This window comes from Amblyomma maculatum, chromosome 8 (assembly GCF_055883805.1).
Source record: "Amblyomma maculatum isolate TAMU_Amacu chromosome 8, ASM5588380v1, whole genome shotgun sequence".
Classification (NCBI taxonomy): domain Eukaryota; kingdom Metazoa; phylum Arthropoda; class Arachnida; order Ixodida; family Ixodidae; genus Amblyomma; species Amblyomma maculatum.
The window spans coordinates 82993249-83010659 of record NC_139351.1 but is presented as its reverse complement, the minus strand read 5'-3'; the positions used below and the strand labels follow the sequence as shown (position 1 = coordinate 83010659).

The window sequence follows — 17411 nt, the reverse complement described above, 5'->3', positions numbered from 1 at the left end:
AGCAAAATCATCTGAAATTTTAAAGCACTGGCAATTGGCTACTATTTCTTGATCTTCTTTAGGTCTTCTTTATAAATCACCTGCTACTGACTTCCGTTCCTGAGTGTTTCGTCGACAATACTGATACAGTTCTACTCTGCTTGTGTGTGCGTCTTCGATCTCTATTTTTGGTATTTGTCTTAAAGGCAGCGTTTTTCATCCAAAATCTCACCGTTGTGCATTTGAAAGAGATGCGTGGAAGACACAGAGGAGGCAGTTGTGACCTGTGCAGAATTATCAATCGCAGTGACTTGTGGGAAACCGTCACATCTGTGATGAATTTCACAGGTGAAAACATGGAGACCGTCATAAATGGGTACTGACAGAGAACTTCAAGGTAGCTGATGCAATGCATGGCTCACAATAAGAGGACACTGCACTTAACCATCGAGAAAGGGCGCTTTCCCAAAGTTCATAATATTTTAATTTTATTCCACACAACAGATTTAGGTACTGTATTTATTATGCATCTAAAGAGTTCACAAGTTATCGCAATTCGGGACAATCTGGAAAGTGACACGACAAAAAAATATGCGTAAAAAGTGGGAATTGGAAGCTCTTCTAAGCTTTATCACCCATTTCGCATATTCTCTAACAGCAGCTTGAACGGTACATAGAGGATAGCCACATTTCTCGTTTTAACAAGTTTCACAACTGTGAGTTTATTTCACTCTCTCTTGTTAACATCATTGTATTTTGGCTGTTGCACTTTCTGCTATTTAGGCACATGTGAACTATTGATATTGCAATAATAATTAGACTGTTATTTCTGCACTCAGTTTATTTTTCTTACATTCTGAAAAAGTTCTTTTATGCTTCTTCCTGACGTCGAGGAACACAGAACAAACTGCTCGCCTTATGCTAGGAACAAAGTAAAGGTACCTAAGAGCTTCTCGGATGATGTAAAACACGTAAACGGTGCAGTTACATGCGTATAATAATCAGAATACCGTTAAGCATTGCAACTATTTATAATTTCTGATAGAAGGCTCACATTGTGGTAGCCGGCTTTAGTCGGAGGTAACAGCTTGAGGTCTAGTCTGGTGTGGTGCTTGGATAATTTGCGCTAGCTTAGCTCTCTGTTTCATTGCTTTCTTAGTTTGGTGTTGCATATAGATTTGTCGTGCTATACTTCCTATTGCTCTACCCAGCTTCATTGCCCCTGCTCCCATTCCCATTCCCCCCATTCCCATCCCTCCCATTCCCATCCCTCCCATTCCCATTCCACCATACATTCCCATTCCCCCATACATTCCCATTCCTCCCATTCCCATGCCACCCATTCCCCTACCACCCATTCCCATTCCTCCATACATTCCCATTCCCCCATACATTCCCATTCCTCCATAGGCTCGCTCGATAACATTCTCTGGTGCAATAGAAGAACCCAGACCGCCTCCTATAGCATCCGATTCTCCAAGCACTTCGTTTCCATCACTTCTCTGGCTGCTATACGTGATTTCCGGCTTGAGGGACCCAATTGAAACATCTGCAGGACTTGCTGAAAGCTGAACAGTAGGCGTATTTCGGGGTTCGCGGTATGAATTGTTTAGAAGAATTTCTTGGTCAGGTGGTAGTTCTTCCGGAGCTGCATTTCCACCACCACTTTTACAAAATCCTTCCCGATCATTCGATGCGTTGTATGAATCCCTCACGCAAGAGCAATTGGGACCGCACTCTTGACCATCTCCAGATACGCTGCATGACTGTCGAGGCACAAAAATAAAAGCGAATTAGAATGGCACTGGTGGACTCACATTTTAACAAAGGTAGCAATTTGCCATGGATGGTTCGTTCAGCGAACGCTCAGTACAATAATAAACATGTATGCATACTACAATAAGAAACAAGCATTCTAGTCTCTTAGGTCTACACGGAATGTTTAAATTTCCGTACTGAAATTAATGGCGTGTCACACCAGAAAAGCCCCTTTAAATAAAAATTATTTTTATATGTGGAAGAGCTAAAATTGGGGGAAGATTAGCGCCGTATTCAAAGTAACCTAAGCTGTATTGAAATTGGGGCTTGTCCGACATTCTCAAAACAAAATTCATCGAGAATATTTACTTCGTCAAAGTTTCATTCGGTTTACTTTTGTAGCCGGGGCTGCGTCTGCCACAGATTAGTTTAATCTAGTTACGATCAAGCACGACTTTCAAAGTATAGTAAGATTACGTAATGGATGGCAATGGGAAATTAAACTCAATACAACAATCGATACCCTTAAAACTCTATATTTTATTATGAAATAACTTATGCTTAGAGTGTGTTTCGTTCTGGGAGCCTCTGATTGCTAACACGCTCTCGTAGAACAAACATGTCGAAGTTGTCACTGGGCATGGCTTCCGAAAACCGTTCTTCCTAAGTAGCTGTTTAAAATTGTATACATCTGCTTTGCGTTTTCTTGCCTCCAATTGAATCGTTCGTCCAATGATGGAGTAAGCGATATCCATATTCGGTTCTTTCGAACAATACAAGTAATATTAAGCTCCTAAATGTGAAAAGCATGTCCAGTGGGGTTTATTGACAACTACTCCTCAAGCGAAGTGAATTGACACCCCCCTGACACAAAGGAATCGATTAAGCAGCTTAAATTTTCCATCTTATAAAGGTTACTATATTTATTGCAACTCACGCCCCCTCACTTTTTCCTGCGGTTATGCTGCCTGACTACGCTTGCTGAGTACACCAATAACTGAAAGAATTACTACAAGTTTCGTTTTCGTCATAGGAGTATTATTGAAAGGAATAATATTACTAACGACTTTGTAACCCAAGGTTTATAATTTGCTATGAGTCGCATTTGTATATGTAGCTAGTGATGTTTTTGTATATTATCACTGTCGCTTTTTTACCGTTAGGTTGCATTTCTTTCATTGCTTGAGTTTACACGCAGTTAGGGGCCTCATGTCTCACCAGCTATTTAGCGCTGTATTCTGTACTTTCTGTTCTCACTGCATTTCGTATCCACCCTGCTAAAACCGAATGAATACATGTGTATTGATATAGAAGTAAATTAAAAATGCGCGGCTCCTCTGGGGCTGTTTAGTTTCTGTAAGCGCCTCACGAAGCATTTTCGGGCACGCAGTCTCGCGCCATTTTACTGATGTATTAATATGCAGATTTTATGTCGCACTGTTTCTTTTGTTTGTTTGTTTTCGACAGCCTAACCAGTGATCTAATTGCATTAGTGTCTGTGAATGTTTCAAAACCACTTCACAATTGAAACCCCATAGTGTACAGATGCTGGACAGCTAACCAACGGCTAGCCCTGCAAGCTCCTTCTTTGGCTTATGAGTCAATAAGAGAGTGTCCATCATAGTTGCCACGCATCAGCAAGTCCCAGCCTTTCAGGAAGCCAAGACACGAGTACAGAAAGCATATGGGTACAAGAAAATGAATCAATAAAAATGTTATTTTTATATTTAACTTGCTCTGCGTTTGAATATAAGGTAATGCGCATTCTTGTTCTGAGTATCATTCGATCATTTAGAGCATGTTGTTTGTTTGTTTTGAAGCTAAACCTTCCTCACCGCCCCTCGCGTCAGCGACTGTCATGATCGAGAGTACACAATGTGGCAATAACGAAGGATCACGCACCCCCATATGGTGTCGAAGAATTTTGACCTTTGACATTTCATTGGCAATGGGCTACAAGTAAAGACCATACTGACACTTAGCGATAATAACGACGCTACAGTCAGCCATAATGATATTGATGGTAGTAGCGATGCAAAGACGGCGAATTTATTTGAGTAATATTGTAGTAGGGATAGTGTTGACGATGATGACGATGATGAGTAACAAGATACATTACGAAACCTGACAAAGTTAAGCTTTCGTTTCGCCTTGGTTTAGCTGGGATAAACAATATCATTTCTTATTTCCTGTGTACAAGAAAGCCAGAAAGTTTATATCATTACCCAGCACCACCACTCAACGTGCTGCCCTGCGAAGAACCAATGAGCCATGCGATGAGGAAAAAATTTGAAATAGATTACATTATTATGCTTCCATTTAGTCACGTCTAACATGTGCTCAGGTGTGTCACAACACAGGTGGATTTAATGTTTTGCAGTATGCTTCTACACAATGAAAGGGAATAGTCTGCAGATGAGGTGATGACGGCGGACGTCTCCCCAGTCTCCCAGCATTTCAATTGTTTTGATTACCTTATTTGGCCTAGCCACATAGCATATATTACTAGCAAATCTTTGAAACAATTAGGGCCTTCTAAAACGTCGTCTACACTTAGCTAACCCTGATACCAAGCTAAAGGCCTACACATCCCTAATTCGAGCACTTTTAGATTATTGTTCTGAAGTATGGCATCCCCACTAAGGTACATTATCCAGCTCCATAAAACCTGTGCAAAATAAGGCAGCCCGCTTTATTCTCCGGTCTTACTCCCCATACCAGAGCGTCACTGCAATAAGGCAATCTTTAAATCTTCTGGACCTTGATATATGAAGAAAAGTATTTCGCCTATTATTGTCCCACTCAATCTACTACACATATCACCTTTTGCGCGCAGGCACATCAGAGCTGCACATCACATATCATCCCGTACCGCTCATGCATATAAAATTCAAACAGTTTTTGCCCGCACAAACAAGTATCAGAATTCCTCATTAGTCTTGGCTATAAAGGAGTGGAATGCTTTACCTGGCAGCATTGTGTCCATTAACGAAACATAATCTTTCCACTCATCGTTGCTAACATTTCTTGAGTCTAGAGCAGCATTGCAGTCTGTTTGAATTTGCCGGCTTTGTGCCTTTGCCGGCCTTATACATGTATATATTTTTTGCTTTTTGGCGTGCTTTACCATGCCCACAATGTACAACATTGAGCTAACTTTATAAATCACACTGTCCTTTCATTACTGTTTTTCCTGTATTTGTATTATGTATGACAGGAACCCATGTGCATTTTATGCAACCAATTTTTTTATATGCTTCCCTCCCCCCTTTGTAATGTCCATCTAGACCCCTAGGGCATTTAAATAAATAATTAAAATAACATTTTATTTACCTTCCTGTGATACGCGAACTGAGTAGCAGACGAGCGCGAATTTTGTTAGCAAATTCTGGAGTCGTTCGAGAGCGCCTACACGTTTATACTAAACATCACGCAAGCTAAATCGGGGTCCGAGAACAACATATCTGGCAAAAAAATTTAGAAAAAGAATCCTGTTGAGCAGAATGGTAGAAACGTATAGTTCCCCGGGTTATGTTAGCAGTTATCACTTCTACATCAAAGGTGAGCATGCTTATCTATTTCAATCACATATGTTATATTCTTACGCAGCTATGAATACTCGACAGTGACAGGAAAAAAAAAAAGGACTTGGAAGTCTCAGTTACAGAACCACTTGATCAGCGGACATTTTGAGATTAATTTTGACAGTTGAAAGCTATGCAAACGTGCGCTACAAAGATTATATTTTCTACAGAAAACGCACATGCCCGCATTAGCGAAAGGTGGCAAAAGAGGTTTAATATTTATACAATATCTAATAGTTATCGGAACTCTGATGCGAGGTAACTCACATAATATTGTGAAAATCACTGTGCAATAGAGTCTAACTCTTTAAAATATTTTTTCAGGTTGTGCCGCTCATTAAACCCGTTTAATGCGTGGCATATTTCAACTTGTTTCTTACGAAAAAAAAACAATGCTTTCGGAGCAAGACTTAATGCAGAATCGTCTATAGGTAGCTTGTTAGTTTCGTGAACAGTTGTATCTTAATGTTTGTTCCCAGAAAAGGACCATTGATTTATATTGTTGTGTGACTTGTTAGTAGTCAACGTAACATTTGTTTACCGATGGCATCAATTGTGCACTGAATTTAAGAAGTCGCTGTGACATGTGAGGGGTATTGATTAAAGGTAAAAAAAAAATCAACGTTTACCAGTGAGGCACACTGCTGGTCGCTTGCGGGAGCGGGATGCCCGGACTTTGTTCTGAAATTAAAGATGAAGGTGCAGGTTGTCGCTGTGAATAGTCTCTCTGTCGCTCTAGATGAGAGAGCACATTTTTTAAACGTACACATAAAATTACAATAATTTTGGCCTATAACAGCCCTAAAGGCAGTGGTTAAGCGGCCCAAAGCTTAACGAATCACAGAGAATATTTGTCAGCACCGCAAAACACATGCACAGATATCAACTTCCATGACTAACAAAAATTCAGTAATGTTATTTCACTTAGATTTAGTTGGTTTTGAGTTTATATAGTTTTATGTCCTTAATACCTGAGGTGACAAATGGCGCCGTAGTAGAGGGCTCGTTCCACCACGCTGTGGTCTCGAACGTGCACCGACATCGCACAGTACACGAGAGCCATACTTTTAGCCTCCATAGAAAGCAGCGGTCATGGCCTGTATTTATTCCTCATGCTTGGTTTCAGCAGTCGAGAGTTGAAGCACTGAGCCACAGCGTCGGGGAGATCTATAAGGTGCACGTTTTGGACTAGAAGCCTACGTGTCATATTTCGCTCCACCTGCGATTACATATTATTATGAAAGTACTGCTGGACTCATTGAGCGGAAATAATCTGGTTTTACAGCAGTTAAAACTAGATTTGATCCTGAAGACGGCGTCACGACAGCCGTATTCTAACTGCCCTGGCGGAGATTGGGATGATTGCATACACATCGGATGCCTGCAGAGACCCTAACAGAGCAGCCAGTAATTCTGAATCTGTAACCTTTTTGCAAGTTACCTAGTATGATTAGTCCTAAGGTACTGGGGTGCCCAAGCGCTCCCCACTCGAATGCTTCTTTATTTGAATTCGCTAACCTCTAGCTCAACCTCGTCTTCAATATGCTGTACATACGTGGTGAAATAAACTGAAAATTATGTGTAGAATCGTCTAGACATAAACTCTGTTTTAGGGACAAATGTGGTGAGAATGTGACCATTTGGTTGCCGCTAGCCTACCAGTATGGCATCGCGTTTCTTGATAATACATAGATAAAAACCTGGCGCCACCATTTGTGCGAGTTTCTTAATAAGTGATTTCTTCCACCTCGGGAATTCCGGAAATACAGGGTCGAATTTACCCTCAAACGCATTTATGACTGCAGAAATATAAACGTTTGTAAAAATAGGCATTGTTATAAGAATTGTTGTTTTAAAATCAAAACGAGCCTAATTAATAAAATCAGCCTTTTGCAAATTACAAAACATGAGCAGGAAATCAAGAAGATATAGACGACCAGAGAATGTACCCATAGTTAGCGGGGGCCTTCTTTTCATTTCTCCAAATAGAGCAAACATTTAAAAACTTTTTTTCGTGTTTAATAGGCACATTAGACTTTTAAGATCTAATAATATTTCAAGAAGATTTAACGTCTATATTAGTAGAGTTCAGGAGCGTCCCTATTGGTAGCGCGACAAGCTTAATCATTTCTTTGGTGTCGTCTGCCGCTCTGTATTCGCGCCTCATCAGCCAATATTTAAGTCTAGGCGAAATGAAGGAGATAACCACACCAGTTCACATGACCGCTAATATCTGCATACCATTCAGAGCAGCTGACCGGAGCAGCTCTTCGCTAACGGCATGTATGTGCATATCGCAGTAACAAAAAGCTGACTTGCGAAGGCGTTTTTCATCTTCGGTGGTTGTCTCGATCGATATATCTCTAGACATGAGCACGAGTTTGACAAACCAGAGAACTCGACCTTTCAAGCAACCATCTTATGTACAACGTAAACAATGTAAATTCATGGAAGTGCGCACCAAAAGAAATAAAAAATCGATCATTTCCGTTTCTTTATCGTACAGTTATACATTATCGACGATCCTACAGCAAAAGCAGACATCTGTGAATTTTACCCCAAGGAAACACAGTTTCTATATCTGCCCATTCTTAACGGTGATCATGCTCGTTGAGCTGCAGTCACTGCAGCCTTCGGATGTTTTGGAACGCAAATGAACTGCGTCCGTTGTTGAGTGACCACTCGACGCCACAAAGCATAAAACATCGATCAAAACAAACATGAAGAGCAAGAACGTCCAATACATAAAACGGTGAACAAGCCACATCTGAAAGCCTCTCTTGTCGTCATGCCTTGGCCCTCAATCGTGGATGATGTGCAGCGCCTCCTGCATTCCCTCTAGGTAATAATTAGAAACTCTTTAAATTAGGGTTCAATAAAGTTTTTTCGTCCTCATCGTCTTCTCCTTAGGGCTGACATGTTGCGATAATTGAATTAGATTCTTATCGTCCTTGAAGGTCGGGTTCAAGGGAATATTTGGGCACCTGGTACCTTATTGAGTGGCGAGCATGTCCAATCCTGCCAAACCACTTTTTAGGCATACGTAATACATTTACCTATCTTGACTGCTGCCCAAATCTCACGCTACACCACCATCCCGCTGGCATTCCTGCCCCAAGAGCGAAGGTAACTTGCAAGGCTAGTAATTTGATCTTCTCATCGATATGCCTCATAGGATTAATCGTTGAATTGGGGCAAATTTAAAATTACTAGCATTGTGAGTTCAAAAACTCTAATTCTTTAATACGTGTTTCTAATGACAGCTCAGATTAATAGGATGACCCTCAAATATTTTGTCGCTTGTGTTTAGAATCATTAGTCACATGAGCAGCGACAAATGCGTCAAGCCCAATCGAAACTAACCGATAGTTAATTATAATCGAAGCTCACTGAGCGCTCGGGACTTAAAATGCACGTAGACACAAAATGTACGGAAAGCAGGTTAAAACAAATTACCTACGATATGCTGACCCAAATATGAGAGAACGCTATCAACATCGTTCTTACATTTATCTCTAAAGACTCATCATTTCTTTTAGGCACAGCAGCCGGTGTCCATATTTAACTCACGTCCCTGTGCTGTACGATGTCAGTACACGTTAAAAATTGGGTGGTAGAAATTACTCCTTAACCCTCAACTACAGCTCCCCTTTCTCTCTTCCTACTTTCGCTCCCACCTTACTCCCTCCCCTTAGGGCGCGGGTCAGATCACCACAGAAAAAGAATGTTTGACAGATAAGGCGCCTTTCCTTTCCAATGAACATATTTTTTTTCATACAGAGAACGCCCCGCCACGGTGGTACAGTGGTAAGACGCTCGATGATGATGATGATAAACTCTTTATTTACTCCCAAAGAAGGGGAACCAGCCGAAAGACTGGTTCCACTGCTTAGAGAAGGTCAGCAGGGATCCCTTGGGACTCTGCGGCCTCCAATGCGCGCAAAATGAGCTGGCGCTGTTGGGCGAGCTCGGTGGTACGCAGTTGGTTCCCGGTGTGCAGGTGGGTATAGACACCGTTCGAGCCGATAATGCTGGAGGATGTCCATGTATGTAACAAGGCGTGAATGAGTGCCTTGGGGAGTGTCAGAGGAAGCGGCAGGCTGAGGAGGGTGCTCCGCCCGGTAGCTGAGTTCTCGGGCTAGAGCATGCGCCTGTGCGTTCCCGCTGAGCGCCTCATGAGCTGGGGTCCATATGATAAGACGAGGTGTAGACGGTAAGGGGAGAGATCGGAGGATAGTGTGTGCCTGTCGGGATATGCGACCTGCATCGAAGTTACGAATTGCTTGTTGGGAATCGCTAACGACTGCTTTGGTGAAGGGGTCGGTCAGAGCTAACGCGATGGCAACCTCTTCCGAGGTGGTAACAGTTGCGGCGTTGAGGACGCTGCAGGCGTTGTGCCAATTTCGGTGCGGTGCCAATGCAACCGCAACCATAGCGGGGCGACGGGGGTGGTGGGAGGCATCTGTGTACGTAACGTCGGGGCGACCGGTAAAACGTTTGTGGAGTTGTCGGGCTCGGTCGGCTCTGCGCTCTGTATGATACTCTGGATGCATGCGTTTGGGAAGCGGAGGTATACGAAGACTGTGTCTCTGCTCAGGCGTGAGGTCCATATACGTAGAAGTCGCCCTCAGAGGTGTGATTCCTACCTGGCTCAGTACTGCACGGCCAGCATGTGTCAGCGAGAGGCGCTCATATTGGGAAGTTAGAGTCGCTTCAATCAGCTCGTCGACTGTGTTGGAGATCCCGAGGGTCATCAGTTTGGTGGTGGAAATGGACATGGGTAGACCCAATGCTGTCTTGTATGTCTTGTGCAGTGATGCATCCAGTCGTTCCCGATCTGTTCGCGTGAGTCGAAGGTAAGGGGCAACATAGGCAATGCGCATACAGACGAAGGCTTGTACGAGGCGCAAAAGGTTGGATTCGCGCATGCCCTTATGCTTGTTGGCGACTCTCTTGAGCAGGCGGCTGATCTGGATTACAGATTGATCTATTCGTGTAAGAGTAGTGGTGTTTTCTCCATTATCTTGTAGATGAAGGCCCAGGATACGGATTCGGTCGGTACGAGGTATGAGAGTGCCCTGTACTTGCAGATTGAAGGATGCCGGAGGCGATCTGGGGCGTCTTCCCTGGGTTGGGACAATGATGTATTCAGACTTGGTGGCCGAGCAGGATAGGCCGACTGTGGCCAGGTAGATACCAACGCAATCGATGGCTGTCTGCAGAGTCTCCTCGATCTGGCCGTCACTGCCGTGTGTAATCCACAGAGTGAGGTCGTCGGCCTATAGGCTGTGGTGCAAGTGGGGGATATCTGCCAAAAGATTGGGCAGGCCAAGCAGCGCAATATTGAACAGGAGTGGGGAAAGCACTGAGCCTTGGGGTGTACCCCGGCGTCCAGGAGAGATGGTGGAAGGATCTCCTGAGCCGGTGTCAAGTTGCACTGTGCGGTTCGTGAGAAAGTCGCGTATATATGCATACGTTCGTTGTCCCACCCCTAGGGTCTGGAGGTTCTGCAGAATAGCTTCATGCCGGACATTGTCAAAGGCCTTCGCGACATCTAGACCAACTATGACTTTGGTGTCCAAAGTGCTATGTGTCAGCTCCTGATGCTTGAGCAAGAGCATGATGTCTGGGGCCGCAAGGTGTGGTCGAAAACCAAACATCGTGTCTGGAAGTGGGTGATGTTCTTCTAGGTAACGAAGAAGACGGGTCTGAATTACATGCTCGAATAGTTTTCTGTGTCTACTGTGTCTGAGTACCCGGCTTCAATCCCGACCGCCGGCTGCTGCGTTTCAATGGAGGCGAAACGAAGTGACGTCCGTGTGCTGTGCGATGTCAGCGCACGTTAAAGATCCTCAGGTGGTTGAAATTACTCTGTAGCCCTCCACTACGGCATCCCTCTCTTTTTTTTCTTTCACTCCCACCTTTCTCTCTTCTCTTACGGCGCGGTTAAGGTGTCCACAGAGCAAGTGTGGCAGATACTGCGCCTTTTCTTTGCTGTGAACCAATTATTATTTCATGTAGGGAACATGGTGTTTGAACTAGCGTGCTCTATGTAACTTTTGCGACTCGCATCTATTCCACGTATTCGCCCGCAAATATCGACGTCAACTATGTATTCCGTTGCAAGACGCTGTGAACCGAACGCATTGCGAACGCATGTAGAGTGGGTAATTGCGTACGTTTTGCGCATGCTCATATATATGTTTCCGACTGATGGGGAAATAACTCTTCACCGCTGTGTTTCATCTAAGAAACCTGAAAAATTAAGTGAACTTACGCAGGGGTTCGGTAATGCAAGTTGCAGTGTATTAGCGCCGTTCTGGCTACTTAAGATGATCCTGCTTCAGAGTTGTGAGCGAAACTACACGGACATGATTCTGGCAGGCGATAGCTGCTGGAATGGTCAGGCTTTGCACCTTCGATAGTTTGCGCGACGTAAGGAGACCACATGATATTAGAAAGTTCGGTTGATCTGCCAACGCCGGTTGTTCTTTTGTTGTTGGAAGATGGATTAACAATCAACCTTCCAGAGCTCTTGGCTGCCAAGTCAAGCACTCTACTTCTTGGCCACGTAGGCACATACATGGTTAAGGCGCGGTTTTTATGTCAGTTGGTTGACTAAGCTACCACGTCATACCCTTGAACATGGATGGAGCTTAAGTGTCCCCGATAATTTTGTTTCGCACATACATTTACATTGTATGCGAAGCCCGCGAATTTACCTGGTGAGCTACAAGTGCTTATTTCGGAATAGTTATTTTTCAACGCCTCAATGTCACTGCTCCAGTGGTAAAATACGGAGGGCAACAATGATTACTTTTCTTTAGATGGATGATCTGAAAATAAGTGGGCGGACATATGGAATGGTGATGTTTGACAGGGAATTGCAGTCATTTGCAGGAAGCACCAAAAATTAAATGTCACTGCAGAAAGTTCACTCGGAGAATGCGAAAGCATTAACGCATCGCGGCGTTTTTGTAACTTTTGTTGTACTTTGCAATATGTGTACATTTATGTTCTTACATATTTATTGTTATGTATTTATTGTTGCTTTTATTTCTGAATCGTTTGTTCTGCTCTACTTCTAATTTTATTATTTTCTTTTAAATCAATCGTTATTTATCGTCATTTATTTTTATATCATTATTACCATTATCGCTAATCATCGTTACATATTCTAAAGCGGAAGTTTTCTTCGCCAACCACGTGTCAAGGTTATCTGCTGGTCAAATTCGACCTTCCAGCAGGATGGGTACGCGGCTGAGGTGCCCATGAGAAAATGTGACAGATGTGCCCTTCCTTTTATATAATCACTATACCATGTCGCCATGGGCTAGCAAAGAGCTTTCAAAGTGTAGGTGTGCACCATTCATCGGTATTGTTTGGGTTCCTAACCACCAGAGACTGGCTGCAAATGAAGCTACCGACGTTTCCACATGGGTTCTCTCTCTCGAGGAAGTTTCCCCCTGCTCCCGTTCCAACCAAGAGGGTCATCCTAACCCGAATTATACGTGCAAAGATGTCGTTAATTGCTACCAGTCTGGCCGCAGTAATTACCGCCGCTAATATAAAGGCTTGTTAAAGGTGGAAGAGCGGCTGCTTATCCGCTTGTTAATAATGCTTTGCTGCTCCAAGCAGCTATAAAACATTTGGCCCTGCTTTCTCTGGCAGCTGCGCGCACTGTGGGGCGATGTCTTCTTATGGTGTGGGCCTGCCCCTATAATCCGGCTATCCCCTCACCCCAACCCAGCCCAGGAGTGCGGGGAGGTGACCCTGCACCGCAGCTCTGACTTGCAGGCCCAACGGCCTTAGTCGAGCGAGCCCGGGCGACGCAGACGCCAATGGGGTACCGAACTAGGGACCTCCAATTAGTGCTTGTGAGGGTTGGCCCCTTCAGGGTCTGATTGTGCATAACATCCTGAATTAATACCTGTCGATAAATGTTTTCCACCACCACCTTGTATCACCAGATTTAAATGGTGCCTAAACCCTGCCATTCTTTACGCTTCCTGCTAATACATTAGTAATCGGTTTACAAGAAGGGAAATGGCCAATAATGTCACACTTTCTCCTTGGACGCCTGAACCGCGTTGTAAGGAGAAGCAAAAAATTGGTTTACGGGAAAGCAAAAGCGCAATATCTGTGACACTTTATGGACGCCAGACCAGCGCTAATCCAAGTGACCTCCTTCCTACTTTACGGACACTTTTGTAGCTTCTCTATTGTTTAGGTGGACATATGGCGAGGTTTGTCACGTGGAGGCGGCTGCAAACTAATATCTGCATTAATCCGGTCTGGGTGTTTCAGGCGCTACCAGACATCAGGGACAATGATCAGTACAAGTATTAGTTGTGGTTAAGCTCTGGTTAACCCTAGTTGAATTGCGAAAGCAACGGCGGAAGCTTCTTTTGGCTTCGCCTGATACATTATTTCCCTATCCGCCCTATGAGAGTAAGGTGCTACATTAATGGGGACATTTAAGCTCATCAATTAAGGGTATGGCGCTAGAGCGTAAGCTACCAGCCCAAATATAAAGTCACGCTTCAACCAATCTGCATGGACGCGAATGCGTATCGTAGGGGTAACGAGAATGCAAATGGCTCTGGCAGGCTGATTCTGATATGCCAATCACATAGAAAGGAGTGCCACGAGTTGGCAGCTCCTGCCAGCGGCATAGGGGTAACGTGAATTCAAATGTCATTGCAGGCTGAATTTCTTATAAGGAGACCGTAGCTAAGCTTCTTCACGGCGTAGCTGCGGCCACCCGAGATCTCGGTTTGGCTGTCGAGGTAATGCTTTTTCAATAACACTGTGGGGCAGCAAGAGGGATCTTCGAACTCATAATTCAGGAGTTCTCACAATCTCCAGGAATAGGACAAAATATAACAAGCAAAGATGCCCGGGATACCCTTCTACGAAGCGTGGACCCTGCGATCCATTAAGGCCCCATCCACCTGGCGGAAGAGGCCGCAACCAGCCAACAGCTACCTGCCAGCCTCTGATACGCCCTACGAACCGGAGGCGAAGAGGAGGGCATCTGTTTCCGCTAGAAATAAAATTTGTCTAACCAACCAACCAACCAGTTATGCAGGGAGAGCTACACTATGCTAGTCAAAGCAGAGTTTCGCGTTGTCAGCCGGAGCCAAACAGCACAGGCTTCATCAGCGTAGCAACCAGCTGCGCAACTGCGTGGGTGTCCCGCCTCTTGGCCGAGTCGGTCTCCATCGTTACGCCGACGCCTGACGTCACGCTTCACCACCGAGCATGCGCCGTTACCATGGAAATAAGCTGCGCTCTTCTACAGGTGTTTCGCAGCATCATATGCCAACGGAGCTTGGTGTATACAAAATAGAGGGTGTATCAAGGCGAAAGGTTATTTTTAATAGTAGTCATTAGGAGTAAATCAAGTCATTACTCCTTAATACATAGCATTGTACTCTTTTATAATCAATTTTAGTCTGAGAAGTCATTAGAAATTTTGGTTGTTATAAATCATTAGTAGAAAATTGGTCATTACTTGTTCGTACTAAGCATTTTAGTCATTTATGATCAACTACAGTCGTTATAAGTCATCATTAGCATATTGATCGTTAGAAGTCAATAGTAGGTCAATTTAGGGATTACTGCTCATTACTAAGCATTTCAGTAAGCTCTAATATATGCGTCATTACAAGACATTAGTAGTCATTAATTTCTTTATAACCTCTTCTAATAGCTTTTGTATAATTTTTATTTCTTAAACTCTCTTCCTACGGCGGACATTTCCTGACAACGCGTCCAGAGGTACGACCGATTTTCTGTTCTAGCGCTCACTTTCAGCCGACGCACAGTGAGCATAGGAAGGCTTTCGCTTTAAAAACTCTGAGGTTTCGTGCTTTGCTAGTGAGGTTCTCCATGGATGCAGTTGAACGTGAGCGCATGTACGGCGCGCCGTACCTTCGCCGGCAGCCAGAAGCTGCTTTGGGCGACCCCGAAATCATTGCTTGGACTTAAAAAGCCTATCAGCGTAAGACATGGACCTTGAAGGTCTAAACGTGCGTCGGAGGCGCTGAAAAGCGTGCAGAACGTCTCACCAAGCTGTGACATCAAGACGTAGACCGACAGATACTCTTAGCAATTGACACGGTGTACGAACAAGAAAGATTCCAGTCTACAGTATATGTCAAATTTTGCAACCGCGGCAAACTACTTTACAGACCATCGATTAGAATACATCTCTATTAACCCAATAATCTTCGATGAATTATAAGAATAAACTTGTGCTTTACGCACATACCGAAACGCATTTCCATCTTTGATTGCTTACCAGGTATAAAGCCAAACCAAAGCTGAACCACGCTAAATTTAAATCTCGTTACGTACATCCTGGCCTAGCTGAGAGCCACAGCTAATGATTTTTGCCTCTCCGTTTGCCCTCACCACCATAGCAATTCAGGGCTTTCAGGGGCTTTCGGATTAAAATGTTACGACAGAGTATGGTGCTTAGAAAAGCGGATTAGTACGCCACCGTAACAAATTTCTACTAAATTAAGTTGGTGCAGCAACAGAAAAACGCGGCATACATGTTTTTGTCGTCTGTTTCCCGCGCTGTAAAAACATTAACACATATCAATTCAACCAAATTAAAGGCCAAATTAACGCAGTTTCGAACAAATAACAGAATTTGTTTGGTAACAATGGCCAATCCTATCCCCCGTCAACAAGCTTACCTGCAGCCCTAAGCGAGCCATGGCAAGGCTGCTCTGTGGTAGCCATCGTTTGCCTCTCGAGTAATTTAGAATGCCCAATTATGAACACGTTTCGGCGTAACCAGAGAAAACATCCGGTTGCAGCAGCATATATAATGTGTTGGGAGCATGTACATAGGGTTGCAATAGACATATTTAGTTAATATTTATTCTTCCCGTCTAGGGCATGACGTCATGCCTGACTTTATTGCACACAGAAAAATCAGTGTTGGTGAATATTCTGCGGCCTACATTGATGCTGCGGAACGGGAAGTCATGCCAGAAGCAACTGCCACTAGTAGTGAACTCAGAGTTTAGGAACGCAAATATTTAAATAATTATTTTCACTCGGGTTAGTAGGATGGCCTCGTTACAACAACGTCGACTGTTTTGCATTCTCCCTAAGTAAGTTTGGTTAATGCTCAAATAGCAGCCGGTTATACATAGTTTTGTAGTGGCAATACGTACAGTGAACAGCTACTTGAATCTCGTCACAAGATCATTCTCTCAGCCTGTAAACACTTCCATTTAATACAAAATTAAGAAGAATAATAGTGGAAATATAAGGTAGTAAAGTTAAATTTCTTTTTTTATATACACTGCAGCGATCCTAAAAGCGGGCTCCTTGGACGTTCATGACGATATCATATTATATGCTGGGCCTTGCGGAAGTCTGAATGTCGTGCATAGGTGTGGGCGAAATGGCTGAAGAATACAGCAAATAGAGTAGAGGCTCTTTAGATATATTGTGTGCATTCTACTCACAGTAAAAGTAGGTAGACCGAGAGGGAAAGGACAGAAAACCTGGCCGCCTTCATTCCTTGCGAAGAGTATCCTGAAAAATTGAACGTTAATCCGGGTTCGCTGGAAATATTCCCGACTTAAAGACAGAAACCCATTCTTCAAATTGTGGCCTAATCATATAATTAACGCGTGTGACGCATTTCCGGCTTTATTTCTTTACGGTGAATATAATGCGATTTGCAAGATCCAACCGCGCAGAGTACGCTGGTTCGTGAATCGTAATTTTAAAGCTCTTTTAGGATTCAGAAACACTAATGCCTGTACGACTTATAGTTTTTAGTTTCCAGCCTATGGACACCTCTAATTAGAAGTTTTCCTTAGTGTCGCGTGTTTCAAATATTTAAACATACGAAAACGTATTCAAAACATATGCAATTCCTTGAACGAGTTTGACAAAGGAATCGCAAATTTAATTCGAGAAGGTCTTTACAAAAGCCTGTATCATGTACCTCTTGTTCCACGAGTGGTCTTTGCTAGTTTAACGATGCTACAGACAACGAGAAACTTCATTTCAATGGGTGAAATCCGTTAATGAGTCAGTGAGGTTGGTGAATACATC

General features: G+C 43.6%; 1 long non-coding RNA gene across 1 annotated transcript; it reads right to left on the bottom strand.

Annotated features, from left to right (window-relative positions):
• Positions 1 to 450: 450 nt before the first annotated feature.
• Positions 451 to 16964, bottom strand: LOC146181653 (uncharacterized). Its single transcript, XR_014700249.1, has 3 exons — positions 16814 to 16964; positions 5951 to 6002; positions 451 to 1745 (listed from the first exon to the last, which is right to left on the bottom strand). It is a non-coding gene; the product is annotated as an uncharacterized LOC146181653 (long non-coding RNA).
• Positions 16965 to 17411: the final 447 nt, after the last annotated feature.